General features: G+C 40.6%; 2 protein-coding genes and 2 long non-coding RNA genes across 4 annotated transcripts in view; 2 read left to right on the top strand and 2 right to left on the bottom strand.

Moving 5' to 3' along the window:
• LOC118218856 overlaps positions 1–1,510 on the bottom strand; it is a 92,811-nt gene extending 91,301 nt beyond the window's left edge. Inside the window, exon 1 of the mRNA XM_035401599.1 lies at positions 732–1,510. The gene's annotated coding sequence lies outside the window, so the exon portion shown is untranslated. The remainder of the gene's footprint in view (positions 1–731) is intronic.
• The window catches only part of LOC118219213, a 155,857-nt gene that overhangs the window by 81,434 nt on the left and 55,029 nt on the right, over positions 1–19,394 (bottom strand). The gene's annotated exons all lie outside the window — the stretch shown is intronic.
• LOC118218871 lies at positions 9,413–10,275 on the top strand. The gene is made up of 2 exons (XR_004763578.1): positions 9,413–9,659; positions 9,764–10,275. It is a non-coding gene; the product is annotated as an uncharacterized LOC118218871 (long non-coding RNA).
• LOC118218861 lies at positions 13,783–19,370 on the top strand. The gene is made up of 3 exons (XR_004763566.1): positions 13,783–13,818; positions 17,458–17,550; positions 18,143–19,370. It is a non-coding gene; the product is annotated as an uncharacterized LOC118218861 (long non-coding RNA).

Genomic DNA, 19,394 nt, shown 5'->3' with positions numbered 1-19,394 from the left:
CTATATATGGTGCACTAACATAATATGAAAAGTATAAATTGATCATGCAGACAAGTAATTAGCTATACTCATTTACATCCACCCCAGACGGTGTGATTTTTTTGCTGGAGTCCCCTTTAAGCCCACCAGGTAAAAATGTTAATTAAAAAATAAATAAAGATAAACATAGACAATAAATGTGTATCTAACAGTATAATAATATAAACTGCATACAAAAATATAAACTATACATGCTTATCATGCTTTATGTCATTGCAATGAACCATACTATGTAGCTACTGTAATGATCCAGCATGTGGTCTGTTTGCTAGCGTGCTAAAACTCAAAAGAAACAATATTTCTAATTCAGGTAATATTCTAACATATGTCTAATTAAAAACACTAATCACTTAAATTATGATAACAAATGAGTACTTACCAAAAACAGGAGTAGAAATATACAAAAAATGTTATTTTCTGAGGGTACCAAAATCACCTAAGTTTTTTTGCAACATCTTCTGGGATCAGCAGGCACATGCCACACATGTGCTTCGATAACTCAATATGGACAAATGTGATTGACTTGCAATAAAAAGTGTTATTTATGTAACAAGCAGCTTCATTTGAAAAAACATCACACAGCAAAAAATGATGTAGTTTTTTTTATTTGACTCAGAAGTTGATATGGTAGGTGGACTTAATAGGGACGTTTACCCTAACTAGTCAAGTTAGGCTACTCGGCTAAATGCTACCTATTGCTAATAACATTAGGCCTTCTACAAAATGCGGTATGAATAAACAGACAAGCTGGGCAACTTATACGTTATTACTAACATTGTAAGTAGATTTATGTGGGTGAGGGTGACAAATTCAGTGTTTTTTCTAGTGGTAGGCTATGTGCGTACATAAAATAAATGAATCACTTTATGCATAATACATGTGCAGAGCACTCCAAAAAGCTGAAGTAGTTTTTATTTAAAAACTATCGGCAACATACAGTGCATGGGGACCAAAAGTCTGAAGACACCCACAGTTATGCTATTATTCATCATCATTATTTTGAATGCATGAATGAATTTTGCAAGAGATTTGTGTAGCTTTGGCAAAGGATAATTGTTGCTGTGCTTTGTGTGTAGAGTTTAGAGAAATTGAGCTGTAGTTTCAGAAAACGTGTTTGAACAATTGAGAAAAACTGTAAGCAATGTGCGGACATCATCTTATCATGCGCTGTATCCTCGGTCCAGAACCTGCAGAGACCTTTCTCAAGTCAATTCGCACCTTGGCCATTTTCTAGAGCCGGTTTTGAAATTTCACTTATCTACTTAACCTTAAACGACCTTTACTTTAAACCTTTCATTAGTGCCAAATGCATGCCTGTAGCTTACTCACCCAACAGGACGCAAAAACTTGCACATCTCATTCCGGCTCCGCTGGCTAGCTTCGCATGTCTGGCTTAAGTTAACTTCGATACGCAGTTCTTCATACTATTACAATGCTGATGCCTATCCCTGCCGAATCTAACTAAAAGGAATCATCTGCCCATCCAATGAAAACTCACTGCTTTCCTATTCGCCAGTTTGAAAGTGTGGTATTTGCGAGAAAACGGTCTGCAACGTTTTTCTGTTGCGATAGACCTATTTCACAAAATGGCGACGTAAACCGGATGTAGGGATACTTTGTTTCCGGTTACCGTTGCTACGGACGCAAGTCCATTTCTGACAGCGAAAAATTGAGCCTAAACAGCGACGTGTGTTCTCACAGTCCCTAATAGCTCTGCCAAAGTCCACTGTGTCCGATGTTACCTGCATTGTCGAAGCATTGCCAATGAACGTTAAGCGGCCTTAACTAGACAAGGGCTATAAATTATTTTTTGAGAAGTTTATATTCGGTTATGAAGGTAAGTATAACGTTAGCTCTGGTTCGCCAGAAAGCTAAATAGCTAGCTTGCTAACCACAGCAAGTTAGCCGATTAAAGAGATATTTCACTCCGACATAACATAAATTATTTTTTGGAGGCGACTCCATTGTTTTCGTAGCGTGAAGCAACATCTGCTGTCCGTTAACAGCGTCTCTGTTCCTCTCGGTTGTCCCGAAAATGAATGAATAAGGAACCTGACAACTGAGGAAAAGCGATTCTGTTGACGTTGACGGTCAGCAGTGGAGGCAACGCTATAAAATTACTGTTATACCGAAGTGAAATATCTCTGAACTAAGTTTTGTACTACCGTTACTATTTTGTGACATGTTGTTTGTGCTGTACTTGTTCTAATAAAGATTTATATTGCTTGTCAAATCGCCTGTGTAATGGTGTGAATTCAGTTCACTACCGAGCTGTTTGTTTTCATCGCTGATAAAAACTACCCACATTTTAAATCAGCTGATATATCTTAAGTAGGGTTGTCGCGATGTCCGTCAATACATTTTGTAATTACAATTAACAACTAAAACAAATGTGCATCTGCAGTTTCAACATTGAATATCCAAGTATGTGCTTGCTAACAAGCTAGCTGGCTAAAACGTAATTTGCTAATCATAACATAAAATATAGCTAGCTAACTGATTTTATGACATTCTTGAGTAACAAATACCACATGACTGAAACTGCGTTAGTTCTCAATGAATGGTAAAAAAAAAAAAACAAAGGAGTTGGTAGTGGACTCAGACTTTTGGACCCAATTGTATGTGAGGAGAAAAGTTTAATATCGAGTGTAATCTTATTCACCAAGCAGTAGCTAACTAGCTAGCTGTCGCAATGAGTTAGTTTATGTTAGTTTGCAACATTATGACAGTCATGCTACCTAGCAAGTTTTTTTTCTTATTTTGGAGTACATCTGAGGGAAAGCTGTGAAAGGGCAAATAAATTCTTTTTCGAATTGGTATACAGGGGAACGCTACAAAACTGGTTGCTCTTAGTCGCTGCCATTGTTTTGGTGGCTGTTCTTCTTGTCAGTTTTCGGCAGTGTAGACGCAACTAGGCGTATTACTGCCCTCCACAGGATAGAAATTTAACAATTGCAGCTCATACTCTCATATACAGCCCTGACTCATGCAGGAACTGTAAAACTGTGTTGGTGATCAGCTGGTGGTTCTTGCTTTGGCCAAAAAAAGATTTAATGGAGAATGCAACTACTCCTAGGTCTGACAATCTCTTATAGAAAGTTTCCCTCTCTGCTTTATACTTGCCACACTCCAGGAGAGCATGCTTGACTGTCTCTGGGTTTCCACACTCACATAGTCCTGTTGGATGTTTTCCTACAATGTGCAAGTAATGATTTAACCCACAGTGTCCAAGCCTCAGTCTGCTAATTTTAACTGAATCTCTTTGGGTTCCAGACCAACAACTGGGTTTTTTAATCTGAGGATGAAAATAAAAATAGTGTCTTCCTTTAGTCTCCTTTTCCCATAATCCCTGCCATTCTCTTTCAACACCCTCCTTGATTTTTCCTCTAAGTTCCACTCTTCCCAGGGATATATTTACATCTATGTCTCCTTTCTTAAGACTTGCCTTTGCTATAGCGTCAGCTATTTCATTTCCCACAACTCCAGTATGCCCAGGAACCCAGCAGAACTTGACTTCGCAACCAGATTTCTCAATTCTGAACAAAACAAATACAATCTCATTAATAAGGTCAGGACGAGCTTTTGAATTAAGTCCTCTTATAGCCATCAGAGCAGCTGCTGAGTCAGAACAAATGAGGACTTTCTTTGGTCTTACGTCCTCTATCCACCACAAAGCCCAAAGAATTGCCAGTAGTTCTGTTGTGAAGACAGAACTTCCATCAGTGACACGCCGCTCAATCCTAAAACCAAACTGAGCCAAATACAGTCCAAATCCTGCTTCCCCACTCTCTGGGTCCCTAGAACCATCTGTAAAATCTTTCAAATAAGATTCCATCTCTCTGTTGAGATAATGTTCTGTTTTTGAAACTATCACACTACTGTCCTTTTCTTGTAATAAAGTGAGGTCAATGTCCTGCTCTTGCATTACCCAAAAAGGTACAGGTAACCAGCCCGTATGATTTGCTATGCTTTGGTGCTCCAATCTCAATTTACTGGCCCACTGATTTACACTGTCAAAAAATGGTTTCCTTTTAATCTTGCCACCCGGATCCCATGACCCTTGTAAAAGACACCTGGCTGGGAGTGTTTGATTAGCTCCACTTAGTTTTACCCAGTACAGCCAGACTTCTCATGACATTTAACACTTTTTCCCCTTTTGCTAGTGCTCTTGCTGTATGAACAGCCCAAGTCATTCGCTCTTCAAACCAAATTCCCAGAAATTTGAAGTCTTTCACTCTCTCCAGTGAAGATCCATACATGTGCAGTCCTAGGTTAGGTAACTTTCTTCTAAAACCAAATATCATAAATTTAGACTTTGCGGCTGAGATTTTAAAGCCCCATTTGTCTGCCCATTCTTCTACAGAAACTAGAGCCTTTTGGACTTGTTTTAAAATAAACTCTGCATTTCTTCCTCTTCTCCAAATGGCACCATCATCTGCAAATAAAGACTGTCCAAACCCTCTTCCAATGTTACTAAATATATCATTTATCATTATATTAAATAGGACTGGGCTAATTACACTTCCTTGCGGGGTACCATTTCCTATTTCAACGATTTTTGAGCTTTTCCCACCCACTTGTACTTGTATTGTATACTGTATTGTTCTACTCATTAGAAAATCTTTGATCCAATTGAACGTTCTACCTCTAACTCCTAAATCATATATTTTAATCATTAGTCCCTCCTTCCACAAGAAATCATAAGCTTTCTCAATATCCAAAAATACACTTACCACAATTTCTTTACTATCAAATGCCTTTTTAATATCTTGGTCTAAAACTGTGACTGACTCCATTGTTGACCTACCATTTCTGAAGCCGTTTTGGAAATTGGCAAAAAGTCCCTTACTTTCTAAAAAATAAACAAGCCTATTGGTAATCATCCTTTCCATGATTTTACAAAGCACTGATGTTAATGCTATAGGCCGATATGAACTGGGGTCAGATGCATCTTTACCTGGTTTCAAGATAGGGACTACGACTGCATGTTTCCATTCCTTAGGTAGACAACCCTCTGCCCACACCGAGTTAAACAAAGCTAGAATTTCTTCAAGAACTAACTCATCCAAATGTTTGAATAATTCATAAGACAGCCCGTCTCTCCCAGGAGTAGTGTTTGCACCAGAATAAATGGCATCCCTCACTTCTTTCATAGTAAAAAACTAATTTATTGGATTGTCATTTTCTGAACTCCTATCCAGCTTCCACTGATTAGCTAACATCAGCTTGCTCCTCTTCATACCTCTCTCAACTCCCAAATTCCCAGATCTATGCACTGCTTGAAAGACATCAGCAAACATGTCAGCTTTTCCTTTGTCGGATACTGCTTCCACCTCACCATTCTGTAAAACCGGAATTGGTTTTCTTTTATACAATCCTGACATTCTGTGTATCGCTGCCCACAGGTGCCTTACAGGAGTCTCAGGGCCTAGTGTTCCACAATATCTTCTCCAGCTATTTCTTTTTGCATTTTTAATTACTCTTCTTGTTACTGCCCTTAATCTCTTATATTCCACTGCATAACACAGCATTGGATGTTTCCTTAATTTCCTATATGCCCTATTTCTGTTTCTTACAGCTGTGTCACACTCTTTGTTCCACCAAGGAACCAATGCACGAGATCTGGGATTCTTCTTCATAGGAATAGTGCCACAGGCTGCCTTATGGATCATCTTACTGAGAGACGCATTTCAATTGTCTACAGAGCCCTCACTATTTATCTCTTCTACTAAACTTTGAGCCCTCTCCTGAAATTCATCCCATTTAGCCTGAGAACAATTGTATCTGGGAGCTCTCTCTTCCACTTCTATTCTGAGATTTCTACCGAACCTGCATACAATTGGATAATGGTCACAGCCCAATAGATGTCCATCCATAACATCCCACTTCCCTATTCTGGCTAAGTTTGAAGAAGCAATAGTTAAGTCTATGTGACTGCAAGTATTCCTTAAAATATGATACCTGGTCGGCCTTCCATCATTTATCGCTACCAAATCATATTTATCCAGGAACTCTTCTACAACTATTCCATTGATGTCCTTGCTATCACTGCCCCATAGAGGGTTATGAGCATTAAAGTCCCCAACCCATATAATAGGACTTCTTACACGCTCCATAATCTCATCAAACTCTGGCAATGCCAAACGCTTACAAGGATTATAAAAATTAATAATAGTTATAGACCTATGGCTACTCCAAACTTCCACCGCCAAACACTCAAGATTAGGGCGTATTTCAAGCCTCCTATACTGGACTCCTATCTTAATAAAAGTTGCACACCCCCCGCCTGTTCTATCACACCTATCCATTCTCAAGCATACATATCCCGGAATTACAAAATCCAGGCAGGGCTTTAACCACGTCTCTTGGATACATATCAGTTCAGGTTTCTCTTTAAATGCGTCGACAAATCTCTTTAATTCCTGGCCGTTTGCTATAAGACTCCGGGCATTCCATTGAAGAATATCAAACATTAATCCCCAGTATCGTCGTCCACGTACAACTCCTCCATATTGTCAGTTGTCAACTGTGAGTTACCTATATGTTGTTTGTTCGTCATGTACTCATGTAATTTTTCCGGTAAAAACTGTTTCGAACCAAGAAACCTTTCAGCTGCATCAACCACAATTTTAATAATGTCTGATTTCTTGCTTGTTATTTTTGCACCTACCAACACATCAACAATGAAAGATAGCAAAGATTCTCTGCTCAATATCAACATATCAGGGGGAAATTGTGGTAAAGTTGGACAAGCGGGCTGGTTCCCCAACACTGCACTGTTTGTCGTTAAGTTCCCAAGTCCCCAAGTCCCCGCTCTCTATCCACTCTTTTAACTGCCTCTGCATACAAAACTTTGTGCTGCTCTTTCACATTCTGGACTCGCCTGGCTTGGACAAAGTGCTCACATCCACGGAACGCTGCCGCATGATCCCCTCTACAGTTACAACATTTTGGGGCCTCTGATTTACATTCTTGGATTACATGATCTTCCCCACACTTCGCACATCTACGCTTGCCCCGACAAGAGCTAGCAATGTGCCCAAACCTCTGACAGTTATAACATCGCAACGGTGGTCTTACGTATTCCTTTACATGATACGCCATGCTTCCAATATACACTCTTTCTGGCAGCGCACTGTCTGCAAACATTAGCAGGACTGGCGGGTTCCCTTTGCCTCTCTCCTTACTTTTGAATCTAAAGATTTCGGTCACTCGGCCACCCTTAATGTTGTCTAAGATTTCCTTCTCAGACAGGCCGGCGTACACACCATAAATTACTCCTTTGAGTCCCTGTCTCTCTCTGGGAACCACGCTCTCAACCTTCACTACCAACTTCCCCATCTCCTTAGCGCAATCATATTGTTTTTTATCTTTGCAACACACTCTCAACAGCCCATTTGACAATATCTTGGCCTGGAATCCCTTACCGATCTGAGTTTCCAAAGCGGTTGTAACTCTTAGGGGATTTAATGCCCTAAATCCTCCATCTCCCTGTTTCTGGTCTTTCACTTTAAACAACATAACATATTCTTAAGAATTACTAATTTTTCTCATTTTATTTTCCCCAGATACTTCTGATACCTCAGGTCTTTCGCTCGATGCTACCCTCTTCTGGCTTCCCTTACCCGCCATCTTCCACGCACCTCCCTCAACCCCAGCACCCTTTCCCGTAGCCATCGGCTACCAAAGTATTACACCTTTCCTTATACTTTTTAATACTAGCCAAAAAAAACAAAAAAACAAAAAACAAAAAAAAACACGAAAACGAACACCAACCACCAGCAAAATCACAGAACTGCGTAGGGGCTTGAACTTGGCGCTTTCCCTATTTTAAATCTTTTAAAGGTCTTTCTACATGGCTAACCCCGGCCGGAAACCCCAAGCCAGGATGCGCTCGTGCTTCTCTAAATCCTAATCCTTTCAGAAGTGTCCGCTCCTAACAGTCAAAAGAAAAAACAAAACAAAAGCCTTAAACTGTTTGAACTTCGCTCCACCAAACACCACACCGCTCAACAGATCACGCTCGTTTGTTGAGGTCACTTCCTCTTCCTTCGCCCCAATCAACGACCCGTCCAAAAATCGGATCAAGGGCCCTTTGGTGGCTGTTAAGATAACTGGAAATGAGAGACCCCTACATCCGGTTTACATACCGAAAAATGTGAAATAGGCCTTTTGTTTTCGGAGTTTGTGTGTTTTTGATTTTGCATCGTTTCTGTATTTGCAGCGTGTTTGCTGTTAATGTATTTGTTTTGGCTTTCTGCAGCAGGTTTTTTTCATTTGCAGCACGTTTCTGTTGTACTTGTTTTGGATTTTCGTATGTGTTTTTGAATTGGCATCGTTTCTGAAGCTGCAGCATGTTTCTCGGTTTCTCCTAATGGAAATGTTTTGGGCCATTGTAGCGCGTTTGCCCTTGTCCGCCACCGTTAATTGGCTATTTGTTTGTTGCACCACAGTGCCATTGTTTGGCGATACACTAGTTGGAAGCAATATCCTGACATTTATTCTGCAATAGTTTCCCAATATCTTTGATTATCATATGTAGTTGTTGGGTGGTGCATGTACCCCTGGTTATGAATTAGTGGTTTTAATCCAAACTTAAAAGCTAGGAAGTGTATTTTTACTATCTAAACAAATGATTAACTCCTTGCTGTGAAGTGAAATCAAGACCACTGTCCTTTTAATTGCAATTTGGAACACAAAAAAAGTTACTTGAAATAAAATTTTAATCTGTATCTGTTTTAGATGCATATATCCATCTGGAATGCTGGCTCTCCATCAGTGAAAGAATGCAACACGTGCTGCCAACGCTTATTCCACTGCCCGCTGAGCCCAACCTTTGAACCATCAAAAGTGACAAATATTCAGAGGCATGTGCAATCACATGCAAAAAATGCTGTGCATTTCAAAGAAATGCTGACATTAAATCCATATTCCTGTCTGTTTGAAATGATACCAATTCTGCCTGGTCTGTTCAAACTGGTGCCCGTTCTACTGTACATCTCCTTTGTAAGCTAATCAGTTCCTTTCAGCTGACTACATCAGAATCTGTATTGGCATTTTATGAGAGCTGAAAATGTACAACATTGTTAACCAGAAATTATATCTGGGTGGGTAAATTGATGGATATGCTGTAGAACATAGTGTGTCATTGATTTATAAATATACCCATATATCCTGGGCTTTCACTGATGGTTTAATTATGGTACATATGGCACTGGCCTGATATGCATTCTGTGTTTGCAGTTTGCTTCTACCTGACCGCTTCCTGCATGTTAGCTGAGACAATCCTCTTGTCAGAGCAATACCTACCTCCGCCATTTTCAGAGCAAATCACCAAAAACTGTGTAGTCAGGTAAATTAATCCAAATTTGTTTTACTCTGTTCTTGCAAAGCTTGACAATTCTCTTTAATATTATCTAAATGTAAAGCACTTGTGGCCAGGGTTTTGCAAAGTGCAATACAAAATAAGTTATGTCAGATTGTTTAAATGTGTAAATGTATTAAATCTTTGGACTGTCAAGCCCATGAAGCTGATAGCATCTGCTACCAGTGTGCAAGAAAAAATTGACAGAGGTGAAATCGACATGATGGGCTACCTCTTTGATGTCATACTTCAAGAGGTGAGATGTGAATGCTGAGTTATTGCTGACTGATATTGGTTACATGATAAACAATAACAGTGATGTGTAAAGGGGACTAGTGACTTGTGTTTTCTGTTTTAAAGGTAATCATCAGGATCTTGAAAAAGAATGAGGGCTTCAGCTGCTATCGGGCAGAATTTGCCATGGCCAGCGGATTTCACCATTAAAGGCTGAATAAATGTGATAGTCTTGATTGTATTTCTTTTGGATGTTTGATTAAAGAAAAATCTATTGTAACAAGTGGTTTTTGTCTCATTTTATTAAGCCTATTCAAATTTTGACATGTCTCATTGCTGCATAATTTCCTGAGGAATTATGATTCTTTGGTGTACAACTACATCTGAGATTTAAGTGTCCACAGTTATGACTCAATTTTTGAATGTGGTGAATCGTCATCCGCTTTTCGGCGACATGAAAGCGTATATTTAAATAGCGTTGGTGCATCTAATCCAGGAGTGAGATATATACTCGGGAGACTTCGGTAAGATTAAAATGAGTTTAATCAAAAATATTCTCATTAGACATGAATAATTAAATTGTCATGAACTGATTAATCATTAGAAGTTATCAGTTGTATTCCCTGAGAAACACCAGACTCGTAAATGCACAAACAGGTGTGTCTCCAGAGAAGAGATGACAACTCCCTTTTAAGGTAAACATGGTATCGTAGATGCGAGGGTATCATAGTCACAGCATACCGAGACTTCTAAAACTAATTATAGGCCCACTGTAAGGCTACAGTGAATACATGTACATTTAAATAAACAGTAATTAAAATATGCATTATATATAATTTATACATGAAGCCAGCATTACGCCCGGCTTGTTATTAGCCTAGTACGGAGCACTAAGGGTGTTATCTTAACGTAGCTAAGTGCTGCGTTGTAACCAGACTTATCGACCGTTAATTAAAACGACTTGATATACAAGTGGTAACATCTTAAAAACCAACTCGTTTCCTAAATAAAGGAGGTCAGGTGACTTGAATTCGTGGTGTGCAGGTTACGCAATTTCCGTGTCCTTCCACTTTTTTCATTGGGTCCTTCACATGGAGGTCACGTGCTTCCTGTCCTCTCCGTGGAGATCGATAGTGGAGATGCTCCTGGTAGATTTGGGGTGTGGAGGTTACGCAATTTCCAGTCCTTCTGCTTTTTCATTGGGTCCTCTACATGGAGGTCACGTGCTTCCGGTCCTCTCCGGGGAGATTCTCCTGGTGGAGATTCCCCAGCTTGCTGCAGGCAGGTTCTACTGCTTTATCATTGGATCCTCTACATGGAGGTCATGTGCTTCCGGTCCTCTCCATGGAGATTGATGGTGGAGATGCTCCTGGTAGTTTTGGGGTGTGGAGGTTATGCAATTTCCAGTCCTTCTGCTTTTTCATTGGGTCCTCTACATGGAGGTCACGTGCTTCCGGTCCTCTCCATGGAGATTCTCCTGGTGGAGATTCCCCAGCTTGATGCAGGCAGGTTCTTTTAACATACGCTGCGTGGTGGAAGCAGGCAACTTCCTGGACCCTACTCAAATGAATGAGACTAACACTAAAAAGCCTGGTCTACGGGTAATGTCAAATAGCCTACAATTAAATCGCAATCGCTCAAACATGTAATCGTTATAATTGAGAGCTGTAACGTTACAATTCATCAGCATGGAAACGACAGTTGTCTAAGTCATCAGTGTAGAATTATAACGTTATGCTATGTCAATGTATTTAATATGCTGTATCAATATTTGTGTGTTCTTGTGAAAGCATGGACGCAATACATCCAGCCCCCAGAGGGGACTCTTTAGGAAGGTTCACTTACTGCTCAGCTCTCAGGACAAGTGCTGTTGACTACGCCGTCACTGACATGGACCCCTCTCCTCCACCAGCGCATTCACTGTCAGGCAACAAACCCCCATTTCAGGCCATAACAAATTCAGGATATTTCTGAAAAGAACTGGAGACTGCAGAAATTAATACACACAGCCCTGTAAGCTGTATAATCTTAACCAATCATACAGATGGGCTGAAACAAGTGCAGATAAATTCACCAAAGCAATGAGATCAACTGAGTTAATTGACTCTGTTAACATGTTCCTCAGTACTCATTACCAAAATAACACTACAGGCTTAAATCGGGCTGTTACAAATATCAATTATTATCCTGACATCTGGAACCGGGGACTTTCTCCACAATTTATAAACATGGAGACAAAGTAGACCCCAATAATTACAGAGGCATGTGTGTAAGCAGTACTCTGGGGAAACAGAGATGCACTTTCTCCTACATTGTAAAAATATTCAGAAACTAGGATAAATTATTTCAACAAGTTATCTCTGATTTTAAAAAACTTCAATTCACAAACCAAATGCGAATTTATAAATCCTGCAAGGAGAAGGGCCAACAGCTCCATTAGCAGCAAAGTACATCTCTGCCTGCAATAATTTGAGGGACAATTGTTGACCACCAAATTTATTAATTTAATTTATGAATTTATTATTATTATTCATTTAATGTTTTTGGCATTTTTATTATTATTATTGTTATTATTCCTATAGTGTCTGTTGTTGTTAAACAGTTAGATGTAAAAATTGTTTATGTTCAAGCTGTAGTGTCATTTGTATTTATACATGTACGCTTTGGCAATATTTACTAATGTATTTCATGCCAATAAAGCATTTACAATTTGAATTTGAATGACTGTGTGTGTGTGAGAGAGAGAGAGACCCCAAGGAATGGAAATAACAAGTAAATACACACAGACAAACTAAGTTCATAAAATAGATATTTTTTAACAATCCACAAGTCTCTATATCTATAAATGGAATAATTCACATCCATTCAATCTACAGGGTTGTCCATTGTCACCACTACTACTTAACCTAGCAGTAGAACCACAAGCCTGCAAAATCATAATGTCAGATTCCATCACTGGTTTATAAAATCAGCAATCAAGAACACAAACTATCCATGTATACAGATGACATAATATTGTATAAATCCAAGGTTTCAGAATCCAAACCTTCTCTATGTGCTTAGGAATCACAAACAATATAACAACTGCAAGGGGTACCAGCCTAATGGGGATAATGCAACAGACAGGCCTAATAGCAAAATGGCAACTCTAATCATGCCTCCGTCTTTCTGCTGCAGCGGAATATATACGCAGAAGATCGAAAACACGAAAGCAACAGTGAGCTCTCTGCAGCGCTGCTCAGAGGACGCGACCCCGGGACCCTGCCGGGTATTGTGATGTCACAATAGACTTAATTAGCGTTTGGATCGATACATGTGTGCAAAGCAGAAGAGTTGAACACAGCCCGACCAAAAGCCTTCAATAGAAACGTGAAAGATAAACTTCAACTGCGCGTTCAACTGCTTTCAAACCAGCCTACGGTTCCTTGTACAAAAACCCTGAACTTGAGAAAAGTATCAGGGCTGCCAAGCAACAGTACTAACAGAAACTAGAATGCCAGTTAAGTGCACAGGACCCTAGGCGACCGAGGAAAGGCTTATGAAACAACTGTTCTGTTCTCCCCACCGTCAAGGACATTTACCACTCCAGAGCGCGCTCACGTGCGCGCTTGGGATCGTGAACGACTCCAGCCATCCAGCCTCTGAGCTGTTTGCCCCCTTGCGGACAGGGAAACGATACCAGTCTATTAAGGCTACCACCAGCCGCATGCGCAATGGCTTCTTTCCACCATAAATAATTACCACAGAAGACTTGTACCTGAAAAATACTAAAATATAAACTAAAGCATTAGCTAACATATTAACGGGGGGGGGGGGGGGGGGGGGGGGGGGGGGGGTTCAGCATTTGCGTCTACTTATTGACTACATAATCCAGAAGCACTTTCAAAAACACAGAAAACGTCACGATTAGTCATCCCCAGAACCGTAATTAGTCCAAATTTACTGCGAACGTAAAACAAGGTATTGTCCCTTGTATTTTAATCATTACGGTTTGACCAACCGTGACGCAATATCTGTATTTTTGAAAGTGCTTCTGGGATATGTAGTCAATAAGTAAATGTGATTGCTGAAGGGGATCAGACGTTGGACTTCATTTCCCGATTAGCCAATGTCGAAACGCCATGTTGTGTTCGACGGAAACTTGTAAATATTGTCACACAACGACAGTGCTCGATCGAAAGGTAAATACATTTTTGCTGCAGATCAATGTTAACTGTGCAAAGATTACCAGCCAACCTGAACTTTATTTTGAAAACAGCACTTAGCTTTTATGTCTGATGATGTCCATACGTTGTCCAAACTTGCGAGAAACAGTTTGCGTCAATAATGAGCTTTGCAGATAACATTAACTAGATAGCAAACAAGCTAAGAAGCTAGCTAACGTTAGCAAATTAGTTTATTGTAAGCAGCCGTGTGACTCTCCTCCTGTTAATGTAGCTGATGTCTAGTGGTTCTTGTCACGTCTTGTCAAGTTTCTATGACGAAGTACCGTTATACTCCATCATAAATGTGTCTTACTTCCAGCGAACAGTTATATTATTTAAACATAGTCAACAGATGTTGAAATAATAGAACTGGTGGCAGTGTGCCACTTTATTCTCCTAGATGAACTTGGACAGGTGTTGATGAAGGGTGTCAAACCATTTTTTGTTATTATTACTGGGAGCATGTTCAAAGTAAAATTTACTTAGGGTAGTACACTACATGGCCAAAAGTATGTGGACCCCTGACATCCAACATCTCAGCCAAAATTACAGGCATTAATATGGAGTTGGTCCACCCTTTACTGCTAGAACAGCCTCCACTCTTCTGGGAAGGCTTTATGGTAGATGTTGGAGCATTGCTGCAGGGATTTGCTTCCATTCAGCCAGAAGAGCATTAGTGAGGTTCGGCACTGATTGGGCGATTAGGGTCCAACAATCAATATTTGGTGGAGTAACCCCGATTCTTCTTCAAAGTGATCTTACTGATTTTACTTACTGATGTAACTTTTTTCAGAGTTGTATTTGCTATTAGGCCTGTCTGTTGCATTATCCCCATTAGGTTCATACCTCTTTTAGTTGTATTGTGTATTGTTTGTGATTCCTAAGCCCAAAGAGATGGTTTGGATTATGAAATTTTGGATTTATACAATATTTTATAATATGTGTACATGGATAGTTTGTGTTCTTGATTGCTGATTTTAATGCTGGTGATGGAATCTCACATTATGATTTTGCAGGCTAGTGGTTCTACTCCTAGGTTAAGTAGTACTGGTGACAACGGACAGCACTGTTTTGTGCCTGGATGTAGATTGAATGAATGTGACATTATGCTGTTTGTAGATATAGAGACTTGTGGATTGTTATATAAAATATTTATCTATTTTATGAACTTAGTCTGATTGTGAGTATATATTTGTTGTTATTTCTGTTCTATGGGGTCAAATGCTTTTTTAATGTCCAGGCCTCATACTGCTGCAGAAAGGTTACTGTTTTGTTTGCTGAATATGGTAGCACGAACACAAACACACACACACTCTCTCTCCTCTCTCACACACGCAGTCTCTCCCCTCTCTCTCTCTCTCTCTCTCACACACACACACATATATGTACATGCACACACACACAAGACTCTCTCTCTCTCACACACACACACACACCCATATATAGGCATTGCACACACACACGCATACATGCACGTAGTCGCGTACACACACACACACACACACACAGTCTCTCCTCTCTCTTTCTTAATACACACACAGTCTCCTCTCTCACACACATAGTCTCTCTCTCACACACACACACACTCACACAAATATGTACACCCACACACAGACACAGTCTCTTCTCTCTTTCAATTCAATTCAATTCAATTCGCTTTATTGGCATGACAAATTTGTACATTTGTATTGCTAAAGCTTGTAAGGTACAGCAATGTATATATATATAATAAATGAAATAATAATAATAATAATAAAATAAAAACAATAGAAGTAACAATAAACAGTAACAATAACTAACAGTAAAAAGTTGCAATAATAAATAAAAATAATCAGCATAACATAAGAATAGTAACACAGTAACAGATGTATTTCTGTGTGTGTACGGATGTATGTGTGTGTGTGTGTGTGTGTGTGCGTGTGTGCGTGTGTAAATGTTTGTGTATAGGTAAATAGGTGTGGTGTTATGGTTGTGTTTCATCACTCACTGTCCCTCAGACTGTGGCAGGCAGCAAGAAACTGTGCTGCAAGTGTAGAGCACTCTGCTTTCCCCCCCAGGAGTAGTTTTAGTTTTGTTTGGTCAGGAAGGTTGTTGAAAAATGGGCAGAACCAGTTAAATTTAGGGAAGTAGATTTTTCTGATTTCTTTATATTTTTGTAATTTTGCTTTTGATAGGTTATAATTTGGTTGACTCTAATTGATTTTGTATCAATGTGCTGGTCCTGAGGCTGTGGGTTGTTAGTACTGGTGAGTGAACTAAGCGTCAGGACCAGCTGATAGAGGGGACTCTTTTCTTTGCTCAACTCTTGGCATTTCAGGGCTTTGTAATGGTATGAGTGGGGGTCACTATTTTTTAAATGTTTCCAAAATTCCAAATTTTTTCTTTTGAATTCTGATTAATAATGGATATTGGCCTAATTCTGCCCTGCATGCATTGTTTGTTGTTTTTCTTTGTATATGCGAGATGTTCTTGCAGAACTCTGCATGCAGGGTTTCAATAGGGTGTTTGTCCCATTTTGCAAAGTTTTGATTTGAAAGTGGACCCCACACTTCACTGCCACACTTCACTCTCTCTCTCTCTCTCTCTCTCTCTCTCACACACACACACACACAGTCTCCTATCTAACACATAAAGTCTCTCCTCTCACACACACACACACACACACACACACACACGTACACACACACACAGTCTCTCCTCTTTCTCTCTCTCTCTCTCTCTCTCTTTATCTCTCACACACACACACACACACACACACATAGTCTCTCCTCTCTCTCACACACACACACACACACACAGAAACAAACACCCACAGAACAACAGTTCACCAGGGCAGCTCTAGCAGGGCAGAAATTCGACAAACTGACTTGTTGGAAAGGTGGCATCCTATGACAGTGCCACGTTGAACGTCACCGGGCTCTTCAGTTCAACCCGGTCTACTGCCAGTGTGTGCCTATGGAGATTGCATGGCTGTATGCTTGATTTCATGCATTTGTTAGCAATGGGTGTGGCTGAAGCAGTCGAACCCACTCATTATAAGGGGTGTCCACATACTTTTGGATTCTGGATTTGATTTATTAATATGACAGAAGGGCCACCACCTTCGATCCGTGCTGGAGGACGTGCACAGAGACAATAGGTACAGTCGTAAGGGTGTTGTAGTTTGTACAAAGTCCCAGATTCACTGTCACCAGTTCTGCTAGCTCTCCTGTGCCTGGGGAGAGGACGGGGCAATGCCACTCCCCTGTCCCTTGGGGGGGAGGGGGGGTGATTGGTGGTGGTGGGGGCTTCAGTGCTTCTCTGGCCATTTGGACAATTAGAACGTAGCGTGAAATGTGAGCTTTTCTCAGGAAGGCGATTGGGGAAACCCCAGAGAAACATTTGGGGAGAGCTGCTTAATAGAGTCCTGGAAGCCATAGAAGTCATTTCCCTGTGTAAAAATCTGCACATGTTCTTTATCAGAACAGATACTGATGCCGAGCCAGTGTGTCTGTTTTATGTTGTGTTCAGCCATAGCCAGTAGAACTGAGATTATCCCTGAGGGCAAATTGTGGGTAATAGGAATATGTAACAAATTTTAGTGATTTTAAGCATCCCCCCCTTTTTTCTCTCCAGCTTGTCTGCAGCCCAACAAGCTGATCAGGGTAGCACTGTGGCTGTCTAACAGATGGGCTGACCATGCAGGAAGTCCCCAGATGGAGGCGCTGTGTAAGCATGAGTTTGGTTTTGTTTGTTTTTGTTTCTATGCACCAGATTTGGTGTATATTAGTGCATTACTACTGCCAGTCTTACATACTGCTACCTTTCTGCAATCAAATGAGTTCATTTGATTGCGTAGCAGTATGGGGGACTGTCAGTAGTAATGCACTAATGGAGAGTGGGGCCCAGTCAAATTTTTTTTTTTTTTTTTACCTTCAGAAAATTTTGAAATTTGCAAAAAAATATTATAACCCCCCCATGTTGTATTCTTGGAATTTTCGGGGGGCCAGATTGCCTACCCCTCTACTCACACCACACACACACCTCCCCCACCCTTGGGGACCACCGACGTTGCTCAGGTGCGGTCTCGGGGAATCGAACCATCAACCTCTACCTCCTGAGGATCGGTCCAGCCCCCTACGCCACGGAATCCTTCGCATTTATCGCTCATTTTTTTGTGCACTTACACAGCACAACGGACAAAAGCTGCGCAAACTGAAAAGGGGAAAGCAGGGCTTGAACCCCTGATCTTGGTAGTGGAAAACGAGAACCATTCCTCTACACCACTGTAACTTTGACATTTTTTCTGTTTTTCCTGCAGTGACATGAAGACAGTCAGACCTCAGAAGTAGAAACTGAAGGGACGGACCGGGATTCGAACCCTAAAGCTCAGCGTTCCGAGCATCGGACAATACCTTTACGCCACCGTCATGTTAGCGGTTGCGCGGCTGCAGAAGTGGCCTGATGATGAGACAACCCACGTATAAGCGAAACAAAGACAAAGGGGGGTTCGAACCCCCAACCTCTGCGTCCGTAGGCAAAGACAATACCGTTGCGCCACCTTCTCTTCTGTGAATCGGCCGGCTCTTCTATGGGTAGAAGAAGATGACGCAACAGAACTATTTCCCAAAAAAAAAAGAAAAAAGCTGGAACCCCCCCCGGCCGTGGCTGGCTCAAATCTGCTGGGCGTGATGCAGTGACTGGAAGCTGATGGGAAACGCCACTGTTAAAAAAATTACGTGAGGCTTGAACCCTGAAGCTTCTGGTCTTGAGACCAGGTCCCTAACCACTACACCACAGTGGTTTTGTTGTGTTGAAGGCTGATTCAGTGGATATAAGACTTTGATATCACAGAAACTTTGCCTTCATCTACTAACTTCGGACCTGAAGGCGATGAACCTTGTTACCTATGTCTTACAGCCGGTTCTTAGAGCCACAGCAGAGCGGTGAGTTAGGGGAAGCACCAGACAGACAGAACAGAAGGGGGATTGAACTTGCTACCTTGGGCTTTGTGGAACAGGGTACTCTGTCTTGCGCCACGAAGCCCTTCAAGAGTTCCTGGGTGCTCATTAGTGAACTTATTCTCAGACCCATCAGAAATAAACAGGAAGAGCTCAGCTTTGAATCACACAGATCCAGATTAGGTGCCCTCCTAAAATGAACTCTAAGAAACTGCGGCAAAATATAAACTGACACTCTAACATATTTTGGCTTCTTTAAATAAAGCTTTTGATTCATTGAAGGAATTCCTTTGCATTTGTGATTTATAATTAGAACAACAGGTGACTGACAAGTCCTGTTCAAACAGATGACCTAATTAAAGGTGTAATGTTGTTGCATCTTATAGGTGTGCCTGAAAGTAATTAGTTGGTTACATTTTTTATACCTTTGAATGTTTTCTTTCACAAAGATGAAAAATGAGATTTAATTTAAACACTCATATTCTGTTTTTATAAACTGCAGTGGATATGTATTGGGGACAGCGCTTGTAAATGCATTTTATTTTCTTTTAAATAATGAAATAAAATTAATTGTGTTTTGGAATTTTATTCTGCAATTCCATTTCAGTCTTG

Source organism: Anguilla anguilla, chromosome 19 (assembly GCF_013347855.1).
Source record: "Anguilla anguilla isolate fAngAng1 chromosome 19, fAngAng1.pri, whole genome shotgun sequence".
NCBI lineage: Eukaryota > Metazoa > Chordata > Actinopteri > Anguilliformes > Anguillidae > Anguilla > Anguilla anguilla.
Note: the sequence above shows the minus strand (reverse complement) of the source record. Positions and strands in the feature narration are given on the sequence as shown.